Below are 16,998 nucleotides of genomic sequence, written 5' to 3'. Positions count from 1 at the left end.
TGTACCTGTCCAATTTTCCCAGCACCACTTATTGAAGAGGCTATCTTTTCTCCACTGGATATGCTTGCCTCCTTTATCAAAGATAAGGTGACCATATGTGCGTGGGTTTATCTCTGGGCTTTCTATCCTGTTCCATTGATCTATATTTCTGTGTTTGTGCCAGTACCAAACTGTCTTGATTACTGTAGCTTTGTAATATAGTCTGAAGTCAGGGAGCCTGATTCCTCCAGCTCCATTTTTCGTTCTCAAGATTGCTTTGGCTATTCGGGGTCTTTTGTGTCTCCATAAAAATGGTGAAATTTTTTGTTCTAGTTCTGTGAAAAATGCCTGTGGTAGTTTGATAGGGATTGCATTGAATCTGTAGATTGCTTTGGGTAGTAGAGTCATTTTCACAATGTTGATTCTTCCAATCCAAGAACATGGTATATCTCTCCATCTATTTGTATCATCCTTAATTTCTTTCATCAGTGTCCTATAATTTTCTGCATACAGGTCTTTTGTCTCCTTAGGTAGGTTTATTCCTAGATATTTTATTCTTTTTGTTGCAATGGTAAACGGGAGTGTTTTCTTAATTTCACTTTCAGATTTTTCATCATTAGTATATAGGAATGCAAGAGATTTCGGTGCATTAATTTTGTATCCTGCTACTTTACCAAATTAATTGATTAGCTCTAGTAGTTTTCTGGTAGCATCTTTAGGATTCTCTATTTATAGTATCATGTCATCTGCAAACAGTGACAGCTTTACTTCTTTTTTTCCGATTTGGATTCCTTTTATTTCTTTTTCTTCTCTGATTGCTGTGGCTAACACTTTCAACACTATGTTGAATAATAGTGGTGAGAGTGGGCAACCTTGTCTTGTTCCTGATCTTAGTGGAAATGGTTTCAGTTTTTCACCATTGAGGACAATGTTGGCTGTGGGTTTGTCATATATGGCCTTTATTATGTTGAGGAAAGTTCCCTCTATGCCTACTTTCTGCAGGGCTTTTATCATAAATGGGTGTTGAATTTTGTCGAAAGCTTTCTCTGCATCTATTGAGATGATCATATGGTTTTTCTCCTTCAATTTGTTAATATGATGTATCACGTTGATTGATTTGCGTATATTGAAGAATCCTTGCATTCCTGGAATAAACCCCACTTGATCATGGTGTATAATCCATTTAATGTGCTGCTGGATTCTGTTTGCTAGTATTTTGTTGAGGATTTTTGCATCTATGTTCATCAGTGATATTGGCCTGTAGTTTTCTTTCTTTGTGACATCTTTGTCTGGTTTTGGTATCAGGGTGATGGTGGCCTCATAGAATGAGTTGGGGAGTGTTCCTCCCTCTGCAATATTTTGGAAGACTTTGAGAAGGATAGGTGTTAGCTCTTCTCTAAATGTTTGATAGAATTCACCTGTGAAGCCATCTGGTCCTGGGCTTTTGTTTGTTGGAAGGTTTTTAATCACAGTTTCAATTTCAGTGCTTGTGATTGGTCTGTTCATATTTTCTATTTCTTCCTGGTTCAGTCTCAGTAGGTTGTGCATTTCTAAGAATCTGTCCATTTCTTCCAGGTTGTCCATTTTATTGGCATAGAGTTGCTTGTAGTAATCTCTCATGATCGTTTGTATTTCTGCAGTGTCCGTGGTTACTTCTCCTTTTTCATTTCTAATTCTATTGATCTGAGTCTTCTCCCTTTTTCTCTTGATGAGTCTGGCTAATGGTTTATCAATTTTGTTTATCTTCTCGAAGAACCAGCTTTTAGTTTCATTGATTTTTGCTATTGTTTCCTTCATTTATTTTTCATTTATTTCTGATCTGATCTTTATGATTTCTTTCCTTCTGCCAGCTTTGGGGATTTTTTGCTCTTCTTTCTCTAATTGCTTTAGGTGCAAGTTTAAGTTGTTTTTTCAAGATGTTTCCTGTTTCTTGAGGTAGGCTTGTATTGCTATAAACTTCCCTCTTAGCACTGCTGTTGCTGCATCCGATAGGTTTTGGGTTGTCGTGTCTCCATTGTCACTTGTTTCTGGGTATTTTTTGATTTCCCCTTTGATTTCTTCAGTGATCACTTCATTATTAAGTAGTGTATTGTGTAGCCTCCATGTGTTTGTATTTTTTACAGATCTTTTCCTGTAATTGATATCTAGTCTCATAGCATTGTGGTCAGAAAAGATACTTGATACGAATTTAATTTTCTTAAATTTACCAAGGCTTGATTTGTGACCCAAGAGATGATCTATCCTGGAGAATGTTCCATGAGCACTTGAGAAAAATGTGTATTCTGTTGTTTTTGGGTGGAATGTCCTATGAATATCAATTTAGTCCATCTTGTTTAATGTATTATTTAAAGCTTGTGTTTCCTTATTTATTTTCATTTTGGATGATCTGTCCATCAGTGAAAGTGGGGTGTTAAAGTCCCCTACTATAATTGTGTTACTGTCGATTTCCCCTTTTATGGCTGTTAGTATTTGCCTTATGTATTGAGGTGCTCCTATGTTGGGTGCATAAATATTTACAATTGTTATACCTTCCTCTTGGATCGATCCCTTAATCATTATATAGTGTCCTTCTTTGTCTCTTGTAATAGTCTTTATTTTAAAGTCTATTTTGTCTGATATGAGCATTGCTACTCCAGCTTTCTTTTGATTTCCATTTGCATGGAATATCTTTTTCCATCCCCTCCCTTTCAGTCTGTATGTGTCTCTAGGTCTGAAGTGGGTCTCTTGTAGACAGCATATATATGGGTCTTGCTTTTGTATCCATTCAGCCAGCCTGTGTCTTTTGGTGGGAGCATTTAATCCATTTACATTTAAGGTAATTATCGATATGTATGTTCCTATTCCCATTTTCTTAAATATTTTGGGTTTGTTATTGTAGGTGTTTTCCTTCTCTTGTGTTTCTTGCCTAGAGAAGTTCCTTTAGCATTTGTTGTAAAGCTGGTTTGGTGGTGCTGAACTCTCTCAGCTTTTGCTTGTCTGTAAGGTTTTAATTTCTCCATCAGATCTGAATGAGATCCTTGCTGGGTAGAGTAACCTTGGTTGTAGGTTTTTCTCCTTCATGACTTTAAGTATATCCTGCCACTCCCTTCTGGCTTGCAGAGTTTCTGCTGAAAGGTCAGATATTAACCTTATGGGGATTCCCTTGTGTGTTATTTGTTGTTTTTCCCTTGCTGCTTTTAATATGTTTTCTTTATATTTAATTTTTGACAGTTTGATTAATATGTGTCTTGGCGTGTTTCTACTTGGATTTATCCTGTATGGGACTCTCTGTGCTTCCAGGACTTGATTAACTATTTCCTTTCCCATATTAGGGAAGTTTTCAACTATAATCTCTTCAAATATTTTCTCAGTCCCTTTCTTTTTCTCTTCTTCTTCTGGGACACCTATAATGCGAATGTTGGTGCGTTTAATGTTGTCCCAGAGGTCTCTGAGACTGTCCTCAGTTCTCTTCATTCCTTTTTCTTTATCCTGCTCTGCAGTAGTTATTTCCACCATTTTATCTTCCAGGTCACTTATCCGTTCTTCTGCTTCAGTTTTTCTGCTATTGATCCCATCTAGAGTATTTTTAATTTCATTTATTGTGTTTTTCATCGTTGCTTGGTTCCTCTTTAGTTCTTCTACGTCCTTGTTAAATGTTTCTTGCATTTCGCCTATTCTATTTCCAAGATTTTGGATCATCTTTACTCTCATTATTCTGAATTCTTTTTCAGGTAGACTGCCTATTTCCTCTTCATTTGTTAGGTCTGGTGTGTTTTGACCCTGCTCCTTCACCTGCTGTGTGGTTTTTTGTCTTCTCATTTTGCTTATCTTACTGTGTTTGGGGTCTCCTTTTCGCAGGCTGCAGGTTCGTAGTTCCCGTTGTTTTTGGTATCTGTCCCCAGTGGCTAAGGTTGGTTCAGTGGGTTGTATAGGCTTCCTGGTGGAGGGGACTAGTGCCTGTGTTCTGGTGGATGAGGTTTGATCTTGTCTTTCTGGTGGGCACGTCCTCGTCTGGTAGTGTGTTTTGGGGTGTCTGTGGCCTTATTATGATTTTAGGCAGCCTCTCTGCTAATGGATGGGGCTGTGTTCCTGTCTTGCTAGTTGTTTGGCATAGGGTGTCCAGCACTGTAGCTTGCGGCCCTTGAGTGAAGCTGGGTCTTGATGTCGAGATGGAGATCTCTGAGAGATATTCGCTGTTTGGTATTACGTGGAGTTGGGAGGTCTCTTGTGGACCAGTGTCCTGAAGTTGGCTCTCCCACCTCAGAGGCACAGCCCTGATGCCTGGCTGGAGCACCAAGAGCCTTTCATCCACACGGCTCAGAATATAGGGGAGACAAAAATAGAAAGAAAGAAAGCAAGAGGATAAAATAAAATAAAATAAAGCTATTATAATAAAAAATAAGAAAAAAATTATTAAGAATAAATGTATTCAGAAATTTTTTTTTATTTTAAAAAATAGATTTATTAATTTTTTATAGTAAAAAATAAGAAAAAAATTATTAAGAAAACACTTTATTAAAAAACATATTTTTTTAATTTTTTAAAATAAAAAATATGAAAAAACTTAAAAAAATTTTTTTTTAATTTCTAAAAATAGAAAATAAGGAAAAAATTATTAAGTAAACATTTATTAGGAAAAACATTTTTTTAAGTAAAAAGAAAAAAGAAAAAAAAAAAACCACGAACAGACCTAACCCTAGGGCTAATGGTGAAAGCAAAGCTATACAGACAAAATCTCACCCAGAAGCATACAGATATATACTCACAAAAGAAGGAAAAGGGGAAAAATTAATATATCCTTCTCCCAAAGTCCACCTCTTGAATTTGGGATGATTCATTGTCTATTCAGGTATTCAACAGATGCAGGCACATCAAGTTGTTTGTGGAGCTTTAATCCGCTGCTTCTGAGGCTGCTGGGAGAGATTTCCCTTTCTCTTCTTTGTTCGATCAGTTCCCGGGGTTCAGCTTTGGATTTGGACCCGCCTCTGCGTGTAGGTCGCCTGAGGGCCTCTGTTCCCTGCCCAGACAAAACCGGGTTAAAGGAGCAGCTGCTTCGGGGGCTCTGGCTCACTCAGGCCGGGGGGAGGGAACGGTACGGAGGAGGCGGGGCGAGCCTGCGGTGGCAGAGTCCAGCGTAACGTTGCACCAGCCTGAGGCGCACCATGCATTCTCCCGGGGAAGTTGTCCCCGGATCACGGGACCCTGGCTGTGGCGGGATGCACAGGCTCCCGGGAGGGGCGGTGTGGAGAGTGACCTGTGCTCGCACACAGGCTTCTTGGTGGTGGCAGCAGCAGCCTTAGCGTCTCCTGCCCGCCTCTGTGGTCCGCGCTGATAGCCGCGGCTCGCGCCCGTCTCTGGAGTTCGTTTAGGCGGCACTCTGAATCCCCTCTCCTTGCGCGTCGTGAAACAAAGAGGCAAGAAAACGTCTCTTGCCTCTTCAGCAGCTGCAGACCTTTTCCCGGACTCCCTCCCAGCTAGCACCGAAGCCTGAGCCCCAGCTCCCAGCCCCCGCCTGCCCCAACGGCTGAGCAGACAAGCCTCTCGGGCTGGTGAGTGCTGCTCGGCACCGAGCCTCTGTGCGGGAATCTCTCCGTTTGTCCCTCTGTGCCCCTGTTGCTGTGGGATCTGCGCTGATAGCCGAGGTTCGCGCCCGTCTCTGGAATTCGTTTAGGCGGCGCTCTGAATACCCTCTCCTTGTGTGCTGTGAAACAAAGAGGCAAGAAAAAGTCTCTTGCCTCCTTGTCAGCTGCAGACTTTTTCCCGGACTCCCTCCCGGATAGCACCGAAGCCCGAGCCTCAGCTCCCAGCGCCCCCCTGCCCCGGCGGCTGAGCAGACAAGCCTCTCGGGCTGGTGAGTGCTACTCAGCACCGATCCTCCATGCGGGAATCTCCCCACTTTGCCCTCTGCACCCCTGTGGTTGCACTCTCCTCTGTGGCTCCGAAGCTTCCCCCCTCTGCCACCCGCAGTCTCTGCCGACGAAGGGGCTTCCTACTGTGTGGAAACCTTTTCTCCTTCACAGCTCCCTCCCACTGGTGCAGGTCCCATTCCTATTCTTTTGTCTCTGTTATTTCTTTTTTCTTTTGCCCTACCCAAGTACGTTGGGGTTTTCTTGCCTTTTGGGAGGTCTGACGTCTTCTGCCAGCGTTCAGTGGGTGTTCTGTAGGAGCAGTTCCACGTGTAGATGTATTTCTACTGTATCTGTGGGAAGGAAGGTGATCTCCGCCTCTTACTCTTCCGTCATCTTGCCCCTCCTCCTATATTATTTTTTAAAACCCACATCATGGCATTGCTTTTTCTGTGGTATGTGAACCAAACTGATCCCATCTTATTAATCTTGAAATTTCAAGCAGATATTTTAAAATGCCATATCTGTTTTCACATTTGTCTATTAAAGATACATATTTGCTTACAACATCAAGTCTGGGTCATCTTTCATTTTCTGGATCTTTCAGCCGACCCCACCCGTTTATCCATCAAATTAATTTTTCTATACATTTAACTTCCTTCTAGTTAGGCTGACCTTGATATCCTACAACTTAGATTTATTGTTTAAAATCATCCCTTAGTTAATAGTTTCATTTGATAAAATACCCTCTTTTCTCCCTCTGCAAATACTATCCATGTTATGCTTCCATTTTTAATTTCCTTCTTCTCTAAAGTACTGACAATATTTGTGCTTTATACCATATAATGCAACACTTACATACCACACTATTATCTACTGTAGGTTAATTTATGTTAGTCTTATCTCTTCTACCAGATTTTAAGTTCTTTGAGGAATGAGACTTCAAACTGGCACAGTGTTGAACTCTATTACATTCAAAGGGTCAATGGATCTGTCTTTGAGAAACAATGGATATAATTTTTTTTTCTCTTTAAGCAAAGCATTAGAAAATATGGGGATGAAAAGGCCCCACACACAGTAAATACAGAACCAGGTCTCTTTGTTTCGATAGATTGCATGATCAAACACTACTCCACTGGTTCTCTCTTACTCAGGAAACTTGTTAAAATTGCATGTTACCGAGAAGCAACATCCAGAGATTTACATTCAGTAGGTGATGATAGTGCCCAGGGATCTTATTTTTAAGTATTTCCATGTGAGTCTGATGCATGTGTTCTACTACACTACTCAAAGGAAAAGACCACTAAGTTATGGTGTTGGTGATTACACTGAATAAGAAACTCAACAATTATGAGCAATGTTCTAAGATATGTGATAGAAAATAGAAGAGCGGCTGCTAAAATTGTCTCTAGCTCTGAGGATATTTTTGCCCAAATGTAGTGAAAATTGGAAATCCATTGAGCTGGGAAGGCTCTATAGGTAAATTTCCATAAATCATTGAAGAAGGAGGCTAAAGACTAGGTACCCAAATACAAGAATTTAAATGAATATATACTTTAGAGGAAATAAATAAGGTAAAACAAGCTTTAAATGATACATTAAACAAGATGGACTTAATAGATATTTCTAGGATATTCCATCCAAAAACAACAAAATATACTTTCTTCTCAAGTGCTTATGGAACATTCTCCAGGACAGAACATATTTTTGGTCAAAAATCAAGCCTTGGTAAATTTAAGAATATTGAAATCAATCACATCAAGTATCTTTTCCTAACACAACGCTATGAGACTACATATAAATTACAGGAAAAACTCTAAAAAATACAAACATATGGAGGCTAAACAATACACTACTAAATAACCAAAGGATCACTGAAGAAATCAAAGAGGAAATCAAAAAAAATACCTAGAAACAAGTGACAATGAAAACACAACAACCCAAAACCTATGGGATACAGCAAAAGCAGTTCTAAAAGGTAAGTTTATAACAATACAATCCTACCTCAAAAAACAAGAAAAATCTAAAATAAACAACCTAACCTTACACCTAAAGCAACTAGAGAAAGAAAAACAAACGCCCCCCAAACTTAGCAGAAGGAAAGGAATCACAAAGATCAGATCAGAAATAAAAGAAAAAAAATAGAAGGAAATAAAAGCAAAGGTCAATAAAACTAAAAGCTGGTTCTTTGAGAAGATAAACAAAATTGATAAACCATTAGCCAGACTTATCAAGAAAAAAGGGAGAATATTCAAATCAATAGAATTAGAAATGTAAAAAGAGAAGTAACAACTGACACTGCAGAAATACAAAGGATCACGAGAGATTACTACAAGCAACTATATGCCAATAAAATGGACAACCTGGAAGAAATCGGCAAATTCTTAGAAAAACACAACCTTCTAAGATGGAACCAGGAAGAAATAGAAAATATAAACAGACCAAAAATGAGCACTGAAATTGAGACTGTGATTAAAAATCTTCCAACAAACAAAAGCCCAGGACCAGATACCTTCACAGGCGAATTCTATCAAACATTTAGAGAAGAGCTAACACATAACCTTCTCAAACTCTTACAAAATATATTAGAGGGAGGAACACTCCCAAACTCATTCTACGAGGCAACCATCACCCTGATACTAAAACCAAACAAAGATATCAAAAAGAAAGATAACTACAGGCCAATAACACTGATGAACATAGATGCAAAATCCCCAACAAAATACTAGAAAACAGAATCCAACAGCACATTAAAAGGATCATAAACCAGGATCAAGTGAGGTTTATCTTAGGAATGCAAGGATTCTTCAATATACACAAATAAATCAATGTGATACACCATATTAACAAACTGAAGGATAAAAAAAATGATCATCTCAATAGATGCAGAAAAAACGTTTGACAAAATTCAACACCCATTTATGATAAAAACACTCCAGATAGTAGGCATAGGGGGCACTTACTTCAACATAATAAAGGCCATATATGACAAACCCACAGCCAACATCGTTCTCAATGGTGAAAAACTGAAAACATTTCTTGTAATATCAGGAACAAGACAAGGTTGTCCACCCTCACCACTATTATTCAACATAGTTTTGGAAGTTTAATCCACAACATTCCGCGAAGAGAAAGAAATAAAATGAATCCAAATTGGAAAAGAAGAATTACTGTTGTCACTGTTTGCAGATGTCATGATACTATACATAGAGAATCCTAAAGATACGACTAGAAAACTACCAGAGCTAATCAATGAATTTGGTAAAGTAGCAGGATACAAACTTAATGAACAGAAATCTCATGCATTCCTATACACTAATGATGAAATATTTGAAAGAGAAATTAAGGAAACCCTCCCATTTAGCACTGCAACAAAAAGAATAAAATATCTAGGAATTAACCTACCTAAGGAGACAAAAGACCTGTATGCAGAAAAGTATAAGACATTGATGAAAGAAATTAAAGATGATACAAACAGATGGAGAGATATAACATGTTCTTGGATTGGAAGAATCAACATTGTGAAAATGACTCTACTACCCAAAGAAATCTACAATTTCAGTGCAATCCCTGTCAAAGTACCAAAGGCATTTTTCATAGAACTAGAACAAAATATTTCACAATTTGTATGGAAACACAAAAGACCCTGAATAGCCAAAGCAATCTTGAGAAAGAAAAATGGAGCTGGAGGAAGCAGGGTCCCTGACATCAGACTGTACTACAAATCTACAGTAATCAAGACAGTATGGTAATGGCACAAAAACAGAAATATAGATCAATGGAACAGGATAGAAATCCCAGAGATAAACCCATGCACATATTATGACCTTATGTTTGATAAAGGAGGCAAGAATATAAAATGGAGAAAAGACAGCCTCTTCAATAAGTGGTGCTGGGAAACTGGACAGGTATATGTAAACTAATGAAATTAGAACACTCCCTAACACCATACACAAAAATAAATTCAAAATGGATTAAAGACCTAAATGTATAGCCAGACAGTATAAAACTCTTAGAGGAAAACCTAGGCAGAGCACTCCGTTACATAAATCACAGCAAGATCCTTGTTGACCCACCTCCTAGAGAAATGGAAATACAAATAAACAAATGGGACCTAATGAAACTTAAAAGCTTTTGCACAGCAAAGGAAACCATAAAAAAGACGAAAAGACAACCCTCAGAATGGGAGAAAATATTTACAAATGAAGCAACTGAGAAAGGATTTATCTCCAAAATATACACACAGCTAAAGCAGCTCAATATCCAAAAAACAAACAACCCAATCCAAAAATGGGCAGAAGACCTAAATAGACATTTCTCCAAAGAAGATATACCGATTGCCAACAAACACATGATAGGATGCTCAACATCACTAAGCACTAGAGAAATGCCAATCAAAATTACAGTGAGGTATCACCTCACACCAGTCAGAATGGCCATCATCAAAAAATCTACAAACAATAAATGCTGGAGAGGGTGTGGAGAAAAGGGAACCCTCTTGCACTGCTGGTGGGAATGTAAATTGATATAGCCACTATGGAGAACAGTATGGAGGTTCCTTAAAAAACTAAAATAGAACTACCATACACCACAGCAATCCCACTACTGGGCATATACCCTGAGAAAACCATAATTCAAAAAGAGTCATGTATCACAATGTCATTGCAACTCTATTTACAATAGCCAGGACATGGAAGCATCTTAAGTGTCCATAGACAGATGAGTGGATAAAGAAGGTGTGGCACATATATACAGTGGAATATTACTCAGCCATAAAAAGTAACGAAATTGAGTCCTTGTAGTGAGGTGGGTGGACCTAGAGTCTGTCATACAGAGTGAAGTAAGTCAGAAAGAGAAACACAATTACTGCATGCTAACCCATATATATGGAATCTAAAAAAAAAAAAAAAGGTTCTGAAGGACCTAAGGGCAGGACAGGAATAAAGACACAGACGTAGAGAATGGACTTGAGGACATTGGGAGGGGGAAGGCTAAGCTGGGGTGAAGTGAGAGAGTGGCATGGACATATATATACTACCAGATATAAAATAGATAGCTAGTGAGAAGCAGCCACAAAGCACAGTGAGATTAGCTCGGTGTTTTGTGACCACCTAGAGGGGTGGGATAGGGATGGGGGATATATGTATATGGGGATATACATATGGGGATATATGTATATGTATAGCTGATTCACTTTGTTATAAAGCAGAAACTCACACACCATTGTAAAGCAATTATACTCCAATAAAGATGTTTAAAATATATATATACTTTAGACCAAAATGAAATAGTTTTGTTACAGGAATTCTGGCAATACAAGCACAAAATTTAATTCTCTCCCTGGTTTCAGTTATGCATTCCTTCTCTGAGTGAAGTAGAGAAAGTAATTAAAATAACACATATTTTTGATATAATTTATCTCCTTATTATTTCTTTCCTTTTTAGCTCATATACTCTTTTTTTTATAAACTGCTTTATTATATGTATTTCTTACAATATAATTATTTAAAAATAAATGTCTGTAATATTTGGAAAAATGCCACTAAAGCCTTGCGCTATAGAAAGACATGTTAGGGTGTAACAAAATGAGGGTTGGTATTTCTTTATTTCATTGATTAGCATTTGAGACTATTTTATATCTTATGGACAATAATCCAGTATACATTTAATATACCTTAATAATACATAATATTTGATTTCTTCCATAATGAAGTAATATAGGTGATCAGATGTTTCAGAAACTTTTATTGCTTTTTGTTTAACTATATGTATATTTGTTTAAGAAGATATATATATGTGTTCATGTTTATATATATATATAAATCTCACTCTCTCTCATATTTTCAGAATCAGATGTTTCAGAAAAGCAATTTCTATATTTTTCTCCCTCCAACACAGTAACATAATATCTACTTCATTATATTGGGGGTGGAAAATAGATTTCCTTTTAAAATATAGTACAGAGACAATGAAAATTGTAATACAAAGATAATTTTTTTTACTACAAAGAATTATAAATATCTTTAAGATATCCCAGAATTTATGCTACCCTCAATACGTTTGATGGTACAGAAATAAAATGGAAATTTGACAAACAGTTTAAGAAATAGCCTTTGCAAAAGATTCTGAATATCAATATAATATTCATTAGCTTATACCATAGCAGTAAAGTTTATATTCTTATTTTTTATGGATATGATCAATATTTTCTTTTTTCTACTTGTAAATGAGAAATTTCATTTTTTATGCTTTTTATGGTGAAATATTAGATTAATTTTATGACAAGTTCTGAAGGTTAATTTCCTTTTATCATCAATCCTGTTTTCTTTTATTGCAGAATTATACTTACAAATAATATTATTTGAGAGAAGTCACATAAAAACTGTGAGCATAACATAGAATATTTTCAGTTTCATAGATCAAACTATTAATTTCAAGAAAAATTCTATTTAATTTCCACGTTTCTCACTGTGGTGGAGATAAAGGATAGTCAATATTAGCAAGTGAGACAGATATGACATGCTGCAACTATAACAAGCATTCTTTCTAACTCATCACTGAATAATTTCAACAAAGAGATTAGGAAGCTCTTTTTAAAAGATGCAAGGTAAATTCTATTTGAGGAAAATTTTGAAAACATCTTATTGATAGTTATATAAAAAATATTTTCTCCAGATTTTTGTAGTTATTACTTAGCCAGGCCACAGATACATACTACATGTTAATTTCCCAGTGTTTCAATGGACAACTAAGTCATTGAAGGGAACATTTAAAACTATGTCCTTTTTAAAGAAAATGTTATTTTACTCGTTGAACATTTTCATTATTTGTTCACATCTCTAATATACCTTACACAACTGTTATTGTAACAGTAGTGTGATTAAATAGTATGAAAACTATCAGATTTTCTACCCTTAAAGATATTTACAAACTTTTAAAATGAAAATTTTTTAAAAAAGCTTTTCTATTTGGTTTGTTTCCTGTAACATGTTTTCATTGTAATTAAGGAATTTAGTCAGCCACTGTCAATTAGCTAAATTGATGAGAACATCTGACTGTGAGATGCTGAATTTCTACAGCTGGGCATTATAAATGATCATCAGCTCAATTTAAAGCAAGAAAAGTAGGCACTGAGTGGAAAGCCAGACAGCAACAGAGAAAGAGAAAATTAGCAGGCATATGTTAGTATGTTATTAGAACTCACATATTAAATAAAGGTACTTAATTGAATAGCAGAGTAGGTTTAAAATATCTTTTAAAACCTGTGAACACAGGTTGTATAAGACACACTTGTTCAGTATGTGTATTATGGTAATGGAAACCTTTCCTATTATGCTAAACCGCTACAAATAAATATGTTAGAGTTAATGGAATTTTTCTTGTTATTACCATCACTAGAGTTTTAGCAATTATTTTGCTGTTTTATTGTAAAGTGGTATTTTTAATGTTGTATTGCAAATTGGAGAGCTTGCCATGGGAAGGCAAAAATGCTTCTAAGGAACTGTAGGCCATATTTTTCATGAACAAATCATTTTCACATAATATTCTTCATAAACAAAAATGAAGCAATTTAATCAGCATTGGTTGTTTTTTATCCACAATTCAAGATGATTTGAAATGAACTATCAGCTCTCCTCTTTGGTCCCCCTGTGACCAGTGTGCATACTTTTATGAGCCAGCTGGCAGGTTTTAGAGTAGTCTGCATCAACAGAGCACAAATAATATAATTGGTTTATATTTATTAAGTCTCAACAAGACTGGTGTCCAAGTAGGGACTGGAACTAAAAATTGGCTTCAGTATTTCTATCACAGTTAATTAGCTGGAGCCCAATTATTTGGGTAGAGTAAGTTTTTTGCTCTCCTTTGGGGTTTCCACTATACAGAAGTAGTCTATTAAAGAAGATATGAAAAAAAAAGAAGATATGTATTCCATGTGTTCACCATACATCCTCTCACATTTCCTGCTCGATATATGAGAGTACCAAAATTAAATAAAGCTGTACAGTTTTATAGATAGTGGTTAGCCCTCACAGGAAAAAATATATTTTGTTCCTGCCTCTAATATATGTGTGTACACACACACACACACACACACACATAATCACACACACATACACAGACGATTGCTTATAGATCAGAAAGTGAGAGAGTGGTGTGCACACATATGTGTGCATATATGTGCATGTATGTGTGTATAATTGTGTTTTCTTGGTATTACCCAAAGGAACAATCTGACATTTCATGGTGGGGTAGAACTTTAATATGCTTTGTAAGAGTTTATTCAGCCCTGCTGTGTTTACATTAACCACTGATTTTGTTGTTGCTGTTGTTTTGTTTTTTGTTTTTTTTAATTGGAGTATAGTTGGTTTACAATGTTGTGTTAGTTTCTCCTGTACAGCAAAGTGAATCAGCCACATGTATACATATATCCCCTCTTCCTTGGATTTCCCTCCCATTTAGGTCACCACAGAGCATTGAGTAAAGTTCCCTGTGCTATACAGTGTGTTCTCATTAGTTATCTATTTTTACCTAGTAGTGTATATATGTCAATCCCAATCTCCTTATCCGTCCCATCCCCCTTTCCCCACTTAGTATCCATATGTTTGTTCTCTACGTCTGTTTCTCTATTTCTGCTTTGCAAACAAGTTCATCTATACCATTTTTCTAGATTCTACGTATATGCATTGATATATTTGTTTTTCTCTTTCTGACTTACTTCACTCTGTATGACAGTCTGTAGGTCCATCTGTGTCTCCGCAAGTGGCACAACTATCCACTGATTTTTTTAAATAAATTTATTTATTTATTTATTATTTATTTTTGGCTTCATTGGGTCTTTATTGCTGCGTGCGGCTTTCTCTAGTTGCGGCGAGCGGGAGCTACTCTTCATTGTGGTGCGCAGGCTTCTCATTGCAGTGGCTTCTCTTGTTGCGGAGCTTGGGATCTAAGCATGTGGGCTTCAGTAGTTGTGGCATGCGGGCTTCAGTAGTTGTGGCTCACGATCTCTAGAGCGCAGGCTCAGTAGTTGTGGCACATGGGCTTAGTTGCTCCGTGGCATGTGGGATCTTCCCAGACCAGGGATTGAACCCATGTCCCCTGCATTGGCAGATGGATTCTTAACCACTGCACTACCAGGTAAACCCTAGTCACTGATTTTTAAATCCCAGAACCAAACCAAGAGAGCTCCAAGTGTGATACCTAAAATAACCAACTACTTGAAGATTCAATCATAAATAACTACAAATATACAATATTATATTTTAAAGAAGAATACAATGATAGGTTTATTGCTAACATCATAGCCTGCTCTGTCCATGAGTATTATAGCCTTATTAAGGTTGTGTGGATATACATGTAAGATAATATAACCAAGAGATTTGTAATTTTTAGACACAATTCCAAGAGTAATGAAGCTGTGACAGAGCTACCACTCCATTACAGTTCTTTTGAGGAGTGAGCTTCCTAAGAAGGAATTATTTTTCTCCTCTCAGAGAACTTGTCCTGTAATTTAAGCAATCTACCACAAGCCATTAGTTTCAAGGTTTAAATTACAAACTATGTTCTTTGTCTAAGATTTTAAAAATTCTGTTAAAATATCTGATGTAGTAAATAAAGCTCGTGTAAATAAACCTTAAATTATCATCTCACTTTAGGGCAAATCTAAAAAAAAAAAGCCGTAAAATGCAGCTAGATAGCTGTGACTTTCTTGACCAACTCCTCTAGTACAAAAAAAGCAAGTGTCTTTCTTTCAATTGTAAAAGCCACATATACTCATTGTAGAAAATACACAAAATATTTTAAAGAAGGGGAAATGGCTCATTATCCCAACACTCATATAGAAAAACTTTTATATAAATTTCTAGTATTTTCCCAAGGATATTTATTACAACTATGTAGAACCTAGGAGGATAGTATTGCATAGTATATATAAGCTTTTAATTTTGGAGTCAAAAGAACTACATTTGAAATTCTAGTTCTTGTATTTAGTAGATGAATGAATTTGGGTAGCTTAATCAATTTATCTAAGACATTTCCCCTTACCTACAAAAGCAGGAGGGTTTCCTCATACGATGGTTATGAGGAATGAATAAAACAATGCACGTAATGTACTTATCATTATATGTCAGATACGTAGCAAGTGCTCAATAAATGCTAGATATTATTATATTAAAATCATTTTAATTATGAAATTTTGATAATGCTCTTTTTTAATAAAACATGCTTTTCTGCTTAAAAGCATATTTGGGGAGTTATTCTATGAGTATGGTTTAGTAATCTCATATTGGTTAATCTTCTTGCAGATAAGAACTATAAAATCCACATTAAAATATTTAAAATTTTAACTGAAGTATCTGAAACTTAGACAAAAGCAGACAAATCCTTGAGAAGAGTCAGCACTTGGAAGAAGAAAATAGCATGTGATGCGATTCTCACTTCTTGTGGCTCTTGGCCTAAAGGCAAGCACATAGGGCAGTTAAAACTCCAGTAGAAAACACACAGTCTTTTGGGCCTAAGAACAAGGGATCTGAATTTGGAGCAACTACTGACATGGGAAATTGAGAGGGAATCCTGGAGTGTAGAGGTTTGGAGAGAGGGGTTCCCAAATTGTGTGTATAACTGCTGCTTAAATCTCTTGTCAGCCACTAAAAACTGAATTCTCAAGACAGGCTCAAAGCAGTGGAGCTAAAAGTAGATGTGAACTAAGAGTCCAATCGAGATAAGTGTCTGATCAAATAAGAATATCAATACTTTTGAGGGAATGTAACAGAATGGAGGGTCCTCACAGCTTAATATTCTCAATGTCCAAGATATAATCCACAATTATTAAGCATACAGATTATCAAGACATGGTTACCCAGTCTCAATAGTAAAAATAATCAACAAAGACTAACCCAGGATGACCCACAATTTGCAATTAGCTGACAAGTGTTTTATAGCAACTATTTTATCAACACTAAATGAAGTTAAGGTGAATGTGCTAGGGTAAATAAAAATTAGGAAATCTCAGCAGAGAAAAATGAAACCATAAGTGGAACCAAATAGAAATTCTCCCACTGAAACATAAGATATCTGAAATCAAAAATTCACTGAATAGACTTAAGAGCTGAATGGAGATTAAAATAAAAATAGACTAACACAAATTATCCAGTTTAGAGAAGTTATAGAAAAAGATTGTTAAAAATATACTTAGGGA

Source organism: Balaenoptera acutorostrata, chromosome X (assembly GCF_949987535.1).
Source record: "Balaenoptera acutorostrata chromosome X, mBalAcu1.1, whole genome shotgun sequence".
Classification (NCBI taxonomy): Eukaryota; Metazoa; Chordata; class Mammalia; order Artiodactyla; family Balaenopteridae; genus Balaenoptera; species Balaenoptera acutorostrata.
The sequence above is the reverse complement of the archived record's forward strand: the minus strand, read 5'-3'. Positions refer to the sequence as shown.